This window comes from Peromyscus leucopus, chromosome 1 (genome assembly GCF_004664715.2).
Source record: "Peromyscus leucopus breed LL Stock chromosome 1, UCI_PerLeu_2.1, whole genome shotgun sequence".
In the NCBI taxonomy this organism is placed as follows: domain Eukaryota; kingdom Metazoa; phylum Chordata; class Mammalia; order Rodentia; family Cricetidae; genus Peromyscus; species Peromyscus leucopus.
In genome coordinates this window covers 187,705,207-187,717,459 of record NC_051063.1, presented here as the reverse complement: position 1 = coordinate 187,717,459, position 12,253 = coordinate 187,705,207, and the positions used below count along the sequence as shown (strand labels likewise).

Sequence of the window (12,253 nt, the reverse complement as noted above, 5' to 3'; positions counted from 1 at the left end):
TACTATGAATTACATGTTAGTTATTTTGTTGACAACTGAAACTCAAAGAATGAACACCCTTGCCCATGAGCTTCTTAAACACACCTGAAAAACATTTTGATTTTGTGCTCTCAGTTATTATACTGTGTTTCATCTAAACGAACTAAAACGCTGTTGGGGATTTGTTGCTTCTAAGCCATTTTTTGCTTATTTTCCTATGGATCTTTAGAATTGGCTAAAGCAAAAGCCTCCTCGAGCAATAAAGACGACGTGTCTTTCCACTAAACTTTTTCTCCAGTTCAAGAACTAGTCAAACTTGGATTTTCTGAAACCATTTCAGCAGAGGAACCGTTATAAAAATTATGATACCTTTCCGACCACTATCACCTACCATTTTTGCCCCCACCCCCGCCCCCGTGACATCGAGTTTCCCCAGCTGTGCCTTGAGATCTGAGTTTACCTCCCGCTCCAGAAGCGCTCTAGAGAGATGTAGGAGTCGAACTGGTCCTGCTTCGCACCATGAACCCTCAAGATCTGGGCGCTCAGATGAACACTGCCTCCCAGCTCCTTAGAAGAGCTTTCTTGTCCAGTGGCAACAAAAAAAAGTCTCTCTTTTCCACACTTGCTGAAGGAACTGTCATCTGTCTGGTCATAGCCATTACCAAAAGGAACCTCTTTCCCACAAGGCACTCGGGGAAAAAAAACACTCACAGGCGAGCTGTACCTTTGCTATGACGCATGCGCATTGAGCAACCCACGAAGAAGGATGGTTCCTGACTGCTGCCTGAAAGGAAATTAAAAATCAAAGGAAAATGGGAAACCTGGTGAGTCCGACTCTATGCCACAGGAAGGCCCGGATATTTACAAAACTAAGTCGACCAGTTGATCAGGACCTAGAGGTGTTAAAAGTTTCCATTTCTGAATTAAAACAGCAGTGAGATGCCCTTACAGACATGGTCCTGCAAAATTGGAGAGGCTTAGACAAACTCGTCCTGAGATAGGAAAGTATGTATGACTTTTGGGAGAACCTGTTGTTTCTATGTTAATTGAGCAATAATAATTAGGAAAAAAATCTAGCCATGGTTCGAGAAAACCTTATTTAAAAAAATGAGTAAGACAAAGATGTAAATAATAATTAAACCAGTCTCTGTTCTCTTGGTCCCCCTGTCTACTAGTCTGCTATGAGCACTGACTGGGCCCTTAATTCTCATTCTGAATTGATTAACGGTGAGGACACTGCATCTTAAACTATATAGACAATTATGTATCAGTTCAGTAAAATTAATAGTCCTTAGGACCAACGGAACCTTTTAAAGCATGAGTCCAAGATTTGTATCATTCACGAAGACCAGTGGTGAATGTGTCAGGACCCAGTTCTTAGCACAACTGACTCCATGATGGAAGCACTATTCAGGCTGTAAAACTCAACACATAGACAGTACTACCTACCAAAATGAAAACAAAGACCTAATCGATTAAAGTCCATAGATCTGGCAAATTTTCTAAATGTTCTAATCTTGCTTTTGGGTACTGTAGTTTTGCTTCTAGCTAACTGTTCATGTTAACTAAAATATGTCAAACCAGAATATGGCTTTTGTGCTTAAAAGCTCATCCTAAGAAAGGCTTGGTGCTCCACTAGAATCCTGAATACTGGGTGTAGTCGTCACACATCTAATAAACACTTTCCATGTGCTTAAACCCATGTCCAAGCAGACTTCTTTAGTAGATACCACACAGCAGAACCACCATGCCCAGCTCTGATTTTTTTTTTCTTTTTGAAACATGGTCTCAATGTGTAACCCTAGCTGGCCTGAAACTTGCTATGTAGACCAAGGTTGGCCTCTCACTGACAGATAAATGCCTGCCACTACTTCCCAAGTGCCAGGCTTAAAGGTTTGCCACTACCAAGCCTGGTTCATAAAAAAAAATATTATAATTATTTACTTATTGTGTGTATATGTGCTGGTGGTAGAGAGTACGTACATGGTGTGAGCTCATATGGAAATCTGATAACAACTTGTGGGAGTCCTGGGGGTCGAAATCAGATTATTAGGCTTTGGAGATACTTTTACCAGCTAAGCCTTTACCAGAAGGATCTTTGTGTATGTGTATGTTCTAGACCAACCACAACTTCCTCTGTATCAGAATGGTGGCTTATACCTATGTCACCACACCTGGCTTTTCTGGGCTTGGTTGGTTTGTTTGTCTGTTTTCCTTATGGGGGTACTTTTTGGCAAGAGGTTTGAGGAGTCTCATGTAGCTCAAGCTGGCTTAGAGTTCCCTATGGAATCCAAGATGACCCTGACATCCTGATCTTCTAAATGCTGGGAGACCTAACCTTCCCAGCTTTCAATTCTTTTGGCTGTACACATAGAAGTGAGCTGGGATTTCTTTTTTTTTTCTAGCTTCTTCGTTTTATTATTTTTTTAAAGTGTCTTAATTTATTTATTGAACAAATACAAGTACCAACCCTGTACAAAGCACTGTTCTACATATTTGAGTATCCTATCACTGAACAAAATAAACTGTAAAAAATGCTTCTCTTATTATAGGAGGTAGGTAGAAAACACACAAAACCAGTATATCATACAGACTTTTTTGTTTTGTTTTGTTTCTTGACAGGATTTCTCTGTGTAGCTTTGTGCTTTTCCTGGATCTTGCTCTGTAGACCAGGCTGGCCTTGAATTCACAAAGATCTACCTGCCTCTGCCTCCCAAGTGCTGGGATTAAAGGCCTGTGCCACCACAGCCCGGCAGACTTCTTTTTTTAAACATAAAAACAGGTATAATTCAAAAGTCCAAGGTTATTAGAAACTGGAAATTATTTTCTCTGTGGAAAATAGTAAAAATGATAACATTTCCCTTTTAAGCCAAATAATAGCTGAATTATACATATAAATAGTAATTAGATTCTGGGATACAGAAGAAACCTATCTTCGTCAGTTCAGAGATGTTTTACTCAAGGTGTGTGTGAGATTCCTATTCATCTTGCCTTCGCTGTTTGATTTACGGCAGACGTTTTTCTATAGGCTAACCCAGATTTTAGCCTCCCCTCTTGGAAGTACAGTCAGCATTTTCTTTCATCAACTTGATATGCTCCAAACTCTTAATAGTGAAATGTTTCACTAAAGCTTGCCCAGTGATTGGGCAAAACCAAAAGTTATTAAGAACCAAAGTCATTCTATGGGTGAGCTGAAATTTCTAGTTCATTTAGCAATTCTCTTTAGCATCTTCTGTGTGTATGTGTGTGTGTGTATGTGTGTGTGAGAGAGAGAGACAGAGAAAGACAGAGAGAGACAGAGAGAGACTTTCGAGCATGTGCATGTGCCCAAGCACTTAAAACAGCATGCCTAAAATAGCCTATCTGTGGCGGTCAGAGAACAACTTGCAAATCCTGAGAGGCAGGTATGCTAGGATTAAAGGAGTGGTCTCAGTTTCCTCAGTGCTGGGATTAAAGGTGATAGCCTTCACTACCTGCTTAGATAAGGTTTACCTTTTTTTGTGCTGAGGATCAAACCCAGGGCCTTGCACTTGCTAGGCAAGCCTCTACCACTGAACTAAATCCCCAACCCCGATAAGGTTTACTTTTTAGAGGAGCCACTGATGTGGATAACAGCCCTTCAATCATGTAAATGAAGGCATTTAGTTCAGAGGAGCCCTTTAAAACCCTTAACACTGCTAGATTAAGCTGATGGATATCCAAGGTCCTTAGGTAGTTAGTAATAGGTAATTTAAAAAGAATGTTCCTGGGTTGTGGTAGCACACGCCTTTAATTCCAGCACTCAGGAGGCAGAGCCAGCCGGATCTCTCCGAGCTCAAGGCCAGCCTGGTCTACAGAGGGAGATCCAGGACAAGCACCAAGACTACACAGAGAAACCCTGTCTCGAAAAAACAAAAACAAAAACAAAACAAAAAAATGTCCTATCCCAAATAGACCTCTATTTTGCCTATTACCTTGGCTAAATATTCATTTCTGTTCCCTTTTGAGACTTGCATTCAGTTAGCCGTATATGGGTTCAAATTCACTGAGTAACCCAGGCTGACCTTGAACTGTCTCCCAAATGCAGAGACGAGAGATATGTATACCATACCTAGCTCTTTCAGGAATCCCTGTTGGGGCCGGTGGTGGCGCACGCCTTTAATCCCAGCACTCAGAGGCAGAGCCAGGCAGATTGCTCAGTTCAAGGCCAGCCTGGTCTACAGAGCAAGATCCAGGACAGGCACCAAAACTAACTACACAGAGAAACCCTGTCTTTAAAAAAAAAGTCTCCACAGAGTAAGCAATCCTTGAACTTCCGTTCAGGTTCTGTGGCTTGCTTTGCTGACAGGCTGGGCACGCGGGGCCGGCGATTGGTGCTGGCATGAATCAGGAGGCACCAAGGTCCTTTTGGAAGTGCAAGCTGTCCGCTTTCTAGACAACTTCGGCAGTGGGCAAAGCGGGACAGCGTTGGCCATGGTCTTCCTGGCTCTTGTACCAAGCACGCTCGGCCTTCCCCTATGCCCACCACTTCCCGCCCCAGACCTGGCTGTCGGCCCTTCGGCCTTCTGGCCCAGCCCAGTCGGGGAAACTGAGTCCGGAGGCCAAAGAGAATGTGCTTCCAGGCTTTGCTGAAGCATTGCGGAGCTAGCATGAGGCAGCTGCTGCCCGCACCTTCCTGGCAGCAGAGTTTGCCATTTTGACGGACTACCGCAGGCTGCAGATCTGGCTCTCAACCCACTAGACTCTTCTGCAATATTGTACCTGGCTTCAGCAGTATCAGCTGAAGGGTTCACAACATGCACCCCCCCACCCCCCCCACCCACCCACCACCCCCACCCCCCCACAAGGAGGATACTTCCACCTAGCCAGTTCCAGGTCAGGATCGCCATTTCAGGGTCAGGGCATCTCTTGCCACCAGGATTCCCCGGGGACCTGGACACTTCCGCCTAGCCAGTTCCAGATCAAGATAGCCATTTCCTGGTCAGTGCATCACTCGTGACCAGGATGGATCCTTGATGTGGCATGGCTACGTAGGCATGCAACGTGGCCATGTGATCTACGCGCACGCGTGGAGTAGTGACGTTGACCTGTGCACGCCCAGCCTTTAAAATCAGGCACCATGTTCCCGGTTCCTTCTTCTTCTCCACACATGTGTTTCCTACAGGCCTGCACACTCTCTGTCCCTTTATCTTTAATAAAACTCTTGTTAGCGGATTCTGTCGTGTTTCGTGACATTTCCTTGCAGGGTAAGAGCACAACGCGGCCAATTAACTAACATCAGCTTTCTATATTCCTGTCTCTGAAGTGCCTGAACACAAGATCCACTCATCTGGTGGCCCACTGCAGACGATGGGCTCTCTTCCAGAGATCTGACCCCCTATAACCAGTCTTGGCTTGCTTTCCTCTTGATCTGGAGATGGCCTTTCTGCATTCTGTATGAGCTAGGCACTGGGAATACAAAGATGAGTAAGATACTGCCTTCCGTCAAGGACCTCACAATCTAGCGAGGTCCTGTATACAAGCCGGAATCACAAATCAGAATGATAAATGCTGTAGTGGAGATAAGAATGCTTTCTCCTCTGGCTAAAGATTGGGTTCCCAAAGCATTTATAGATTCCCTTAAGCTGGGAACTGACCCCACCATCATAATTAATCGTGCTCGGAATGCTTTGGAAGTTAATAAGCACCAAGCGGTGGTGTCCAATATATTTGAGTCAATAGAGTCCTTTGTGGTTATTGTCACCTGTTGGGGCCCATAAGGCCCCCAGCATGAGGCCCGGGGAAACTTCCTGAGCCTAGCTTGAGGTTGGACCTGTCCTGGGACATGACTTCCGCATACGAGTGACTCAGCACTACCCAACCTAGAGTGACCTTTGCCTAGTAACTGCTGAGACGGCATTATCTCTGCTATCCTCACCCCATCCCCCTGTCACCCCAACCTATATAAGCTCACTCCTTATGCCATAAAGTGAGTTCCCGCTTCAACAAGAATCCTGGCCCAGTGTGTTTCTCTCCGGTGGACAGCAGGGCTCTGGGCCACAGACACTCACCATCCCGCTCAGCCCCTGGGAGAGACCGGTCCTGCCTCCGCCCTACCTGTCAGTCAGACCGACAGTCACCAAGACTCAGAAACCAAGTTACTGCTGTCAGAGGATGAAATAGCAAAAGGCATGATGATAGGGGACAAGGCAGTAGAAGACCTTCGGTCGCGACACACAGCTTTTATATGTGACAAACACTGAAGGAAGTGCCCGTCTAGCATCCCAAACCAGTGTTCTTGCCTGATGAATCCTTTGCTAAAGACAGTGAGGAAACAGTGTGCAGGCAATATATATATATATATATATATCTGTCAGTATTTTGTTTCTGACGGAACTGCTTGACACACTCTTTATTTGGAAATTGAACAAGAGCTGTTTTTCACTTTTTACAAAGCTGACTGAGGAATTTTGTGTTCTTCAGAACAGGCATAGGGGATTTAAACTGAATGTCAGCCTACTGTACAATAGAAGGATCGTGGATGCATGAATGGTCATGCTCTGAAGATCAGGTATTTATCAAGTGCCTACCATGTGCCGGGGCCTGTGTGAGCTTTGAGGGTTTAAAAGATGAATGAACACGCATCATCCAGGAACAGATGTACAAAATTTTAAGTGCAATAAAGTATGAGCCCACAAACTGGAAGAAGAAGAAGAAAAAAAAAAAAAAGAATCATTGTAGGCCGGGTGGTGGTGGTGGCGCGCGGCAGCAGCGGCGGCGGCGGCAGCGGCGGCAGCGGTGGCAGCGGTGGCGGGGCAGCGGTGGCAGCGGCCGCAGCGGCAGCAGAAGCAGCGCAGCGCACGCCTTTAATCCCAGCACCCGGGAGGCAGAGGCAGGCAGATCTCTGTGAGTTCAAGGTCAGCCTGGTCTACAGAGTGAGTTCCAGGACAGGCACCAAAGCTACACAGAGAAACCCTGTCTCGAAAAACAAAACAAAACAAAAATCGCTGTAGACAGGGTGTGTAGGGTGTGGTGGCACACACCATTAATCGTAGCACTTGCAGGCAGGAGGATGAGGCATTCAAGCCAAAGCTAACATATAATTTTGTATATTATTTATATAAGAAGATGTAATTTCCTTCTCTAGCATTTGTGAGGGCCTGAATCCAATCCAAGTAAGCCCCCCCACACACACACACACACAACATACAACAAACACACACAAACAAAGTTCTGATCACAACACAATGGGATTATCTTGTCGAAAGACATGCAGAAAGAGCTGGCATGGTGGCATCCTCTCATAATCCTTGCCTTTGAGTGAGAGGCAGACAACCCGGAGGTTCTCTGCTCTGTGGCCGAGTGGTAGCCTGACCTACAGAAGACCCAGGGAGGTGGCTCAGGATGTGAAGGCATTTGTTGTCAAGCCTCATGAGTTCAGCGTCCAGAACCCACAGCACAGAGAAAACTGGGGCACATATATTCGTGCACACACCCACATTTTTTTTTTTTTTTGATTTTTCGAGACAGGGTTTCTCTGTGTAGCTTTGCGCCTTTCCTGGGACTCACTTGGTAGCCCAGGCTGGCCTCGAACTCACAGAGATCCGCCTGCCTCTGCCTCCCGAGTGCTGGGATTAAAGGCGTGCGCCACCACCGCCCGGCAACACACCCACATATTTTTAAGTGTAAAAGAAGAAAGGAGAGGGAATACAGTGTTGGGAAGGTGGTTCAGTGAGTAGAGATATTTTCAGGACAAGCCCAAATCGAATTTCCGGAACTCATACTGAGAGGGAAAAATCAGTAGCCATCTTGAGAGACTCCTCCAAAGGTATTTGCTGACCAGCAGTTTCAGAAGTGACCAGAAGTTGAACTTACAAGGCTGGGACAATAAATCCATGTATCCTGGACTTGGCAAAACAGGATATGGGGAGTAATGGGCTCCACTGACCTCAGAGGAGAGTAGGACTGGGACAATAAATCTGAATGTATGTATCCTGGGTTCAGCAAAAGCAGGACATAAGGAGTAAAAACTTATGTCTCTGTAGATACCCTGAATCCTGTTAGCCATCAGTAACCTCATGCTTATAATTCAGCCAGTAACTTCAAAGAACTACCTCACCCCTAACCCCCTCATCCAATCTCAAGCTGCATGTAAACCTTTCCTATATAAACCCCTTCAAGGGGTTGGGGATTTAGCTCAGTGGTAGAGCACTTGCCTAGCAAGTGCAAGGTCCTGGGTTCAGTCCCCAGCTCTGGGGGAAAAAAAATGAAAATAAACCCCTTCAAGTGAGTGCTTGGATCATCTTCCTCCACCCGCTGTGTGGGATGCTGGACATGGACCAAGCCCAAGCTTGCTTGTTATCAATAAACCCCTTTGTGTTTTGCATCGGATATTGGTTCTGGGGTGGTGTTGCTTTTGGGTCTTGCAACCCAGCACAAGCAATACAAAGCCACGAGGAAGGAGAATATTCCACAAAGTTGTCCACAGACCTCCACGAAAACACCATGGCATGCCCCCAACACACACGCACAATAATATTAAGAATTAAAATTAAAGGGCTTGCTCAATGATTGAGAGAATTTGCTGCTATTACAAAGAAAGCGAAACCCATGTGGTGGCTCACAACTGTCTCTAACTTCTATTCCAATGGATTCAAAATTTGCTCTTGGCATCCATAGGCACGAAAGGACCTATGCATGTGGTACACAGATATACACCAGGACAAAACAAATGCACATTATCTCAGTTTTTTTAAAAAAAAAATAAATAAATAAAATAAAATTGAGCATTTAAAAAAATTAAATTAGCTAGAGAAGTCTGTTCCTCAAACAATTCTGAACGTCTGGGAAAGGCAAGGGTGAGTGTTTGTGAGACAAGGGCAAGAAAGTGACCTACGAAATCAGACCTTGTTGTCCATTCTACAAGGCTGAGAGACTCACCAGAATTTCATGCTTACGGAGAATTGGGTTGATACAGATGAAGAGCCAAATTAGATGAAGCTTTTTAAAAATTCTATTATCGGGGCTGGAGAGATGGCTCAGAGGTTAAGAGCACCGGCTGAGATCTGGCACCCTCTTCTGTGTACATAATAAATAAATAAATAAATAAATAAATAAATAAATAAATAAATAAATAAATAAATAAATGTTAAAAAAAAAGAAAATTCTATTATCTATTTATCTTATATGTAAACGAGAACAAATACCTGATTGAAATCGGGATCTATCAGGAATTGACTTTAAGAGGTCTTCTTTACTTTTCTTTCTTCTTTTCAAAGCACAGCTTCTGTTGGAATCCGTGGCCACTGGCCATTCCCCTAGCTAAATGAATGAGCATGCACTAGAAAAACGATTAGACATCCCAGGGCCCTACCTCCAACGTAATCCCGGCACTGCGTGATTGCATAATTTGCATGCAACATGATCACGCAGTCTATGCGCATGCATGGCATAACTCAATGAACCCATGTGTGCATGTGCAGGGGGAAACTGTAGAAAGCAGGTCACACGTGTAGAAGCTAGGAGGATAAGAGTCTGTGGTCCAGGACTCACTCTTGGCAGGCTGCAGACCTTGTATGAGAGTCCTCTGCTTTAAACTGTTCAAGCCTGGGGAGTACCCTGCAGTTTACCTCTTCATCTTCAAAGTGAGGGGTGTGTCTTAAAAAGCACATCCTCCAGGGGTTGGGGATGTAGCTCAGTGGTACAGCACCCAAGGCCCTGGGTTCGGTCCCCAGCTGGGGGGTGGGGAGCACATCCTTCAAATCTTTGTCCCTGAAAGACCCTAACCCTTCAGGCTTACACCCCCACACCCCAGGAAATGTTCTCATGGAACTAAATGTCCTCTTGGACCTAAAAATCTGCTTCCAAGGGCAAGCTGACTCAGCCATTACTCAACCACCCCTGTAACAATGTAACAATGTAAAAAGATTTCTGTTAAGAGATGTGCTCAACTGTGACTGGGATAGTTGCAAGTGTTCCAGGAAGGACCACTGTGACCTTTGTGTAAACTCCACTCCTATCCTGATACCCCCTTGAGGTTTCAGGAAGAATGTACATGTGGACGTGACTGTACCCACTCTGTGATCAGACCATGATCTTGTGAAACGAAATTGTATGGGAATTGTAATCTTATGGCTTTTGTGGGTTTTTCCTTTAAAAGTACCTATGTGACTACAGTGCGACGCGACTCTTGCTCTCTGGAGCTGAGTTTGCCCGACTGTACAGCCAGTGCATTAATAAATACCTCTTGCTGTTGCATCAACTGGACTGGAGTCTGGGTTCTTGGGGCGCCCACTTGAGACCCTAGATTTTTGGGGTCTATCCGTCTCCAGTGGCAGTTCTGATGCAGACTCTCAGAATCCCTCAGTCAAAGTGCTCCTCGGTGTGCGTATTTTTTTAAATATTCATTTATTAATTATGTATACAGTGTTCTATCTGCATGCCAGAAGAGAGCACCGGATCTCATTATAGATGGTTGTGAGCCACCATGTGGTTGCTGGGAATTGAACTCAGGACCTCTGGAAGAGCAGTCAATGCTCTTAACCTCTGAGCCATCTCTCCAGCCCTTGATGTGCATATTTTAAATGTAGAAAACAAGGAAGAAACAGCAAAAAGTTATTACAGATGAGAAGATGCTAAGAGGAGTGACTCCCGTTACACGAGAGAAGAATGCCCCCAAACTGGGCTTGGTGGGGAAGAAGGATGGGAAAAAAACAAATTAAAGATGCAGAAATAAATATAGAGCAAGGGACTTTTTTTAAAGGCTTTTCTGTGTGTGTGTGGTGTCTACACATATGCTTTATTGTATCAAAATCAGAATGAGAAGGTGACTAATATCAGGAAGGAACTGAAAAATCGTATCTCTTCTCAGCTTTAGAGCTCGTAATAGCTTTGGTTTGACTGGGGCTTGCAAGGATACTTCCTTCACACATTAACTCTCTGACTCACTGTGAGTATCAGGTCAGATTCATTCCAAGGGAGTTGCAGAATAATAAAGCCCTCATCTGGAAGAAACCTTTCCTCAATACACTGTGACATCTGCTGTGGTAAAAGAGTAGCATCAACTATCCAGCTCCCTTTCATACCTTGCATAGACAAGCTCTCCATCAGAGGCATGTGGCTTTTGTTGCAGGCTCCATCCACCCAGGCTAATCTGAATCTCCCTCTTAATACTGCTTAGCTGGTGCATCAGAAGGGATTTCTTTTTTTTTTTTTTCCTTAATGCTGAATGCTGTTTATTGAAAGAGGAAGGAAGTAGAGGAAGGAGGTCTTGACTACAGGCTTACAGCACAATAGGAGAACCCCAGAGGGCAGAAGTTTGCTACTGATGTTTTACAATCTTGCATCTAAGCTGTTAGTGCCCATTATGCAGGATACACAGACAAGGAACTTCCCTTAAGCATTCAGGAGGTTGAAACCCGGGAGGGAATTATCATAGGGAGGATATCAAGGTCAAGGTCAGCAAGCAAGGTAACAGTTACCCAAAACAGGGGCCAGAGCCCTACAAGTGCCCCTTTTACTAAAAAATGAGCTTCTGACTTAAGTTGCGTGGGACATCAGCAGTTCACCTTACCCGTCATGGAGACGCCTCCCCAGGCCACACAGATGCTCTGTCTTAGGTTGGTGAACTCCCCTCAGGTATTACCTGTCTCTGGATACTCATCATCACATAGGCTCTATCGTGTGTGAGCTGCAGAGTTAACTGTTGCCAAAGATCTCAAAGTGGTGCTGGGCTTTCAACACAGAAAATACCAACAGAAGTCCTAACCCTCCCATAGCCAGTAGGCTAAAGGCAACTGAGCCATTCCCTTCCTTAACGAGCCTTACTGCAAATTGGAGTCCTTGTAAGATGGTATCCCAAAAGCAAATGGAACTTGTGTTTATAAATTTTTAACTTTCAAAGCCAATCAAAATGTATATAACTATTGAATTAAATTTATCATGCCCAATAGAATGAAAGATTAACTAACTGTAGTAGCTACTTTTGATGCCAGGGTTTCCACTGTGCTAGCTGTAGTAAGCAATTATGGAATGATAACCCCAGAAACAATAGCAGCGGTGGCCACCTCTGCTATAACAACAACAATGGCAGCAGCAATGTCAAATTCTCTTCTGGAGTGTGTGGGCATCCACTGGCATGGGTACAACTCCAGGAATATAAACCACCAAGGCCCATTTTTCTTGATCCCAGCACGTCTTAAGCTGGCATCTCTGCAAAAGAACAACTAAGAACCATAAAGAAAAAACAGGCAGCTCACATGGAGCATAACTAATGGTCTTATAATGGCTACATTTAGGCTCATAAATTTTAAGGTAT

General features: G+C 44.6%; 1 pseudogene; it reads left to right on the top strand.

The window, feature by feature from the left end:
* Window positions 1-498: 498 nt before the first annotated feature.
* LOC114688232 lies at window positions 499-6,200 on the top strand (annotated as a pseudogene).
* Window positions 6,201-12,253: the final 6,053 nt, after the last annotated feature.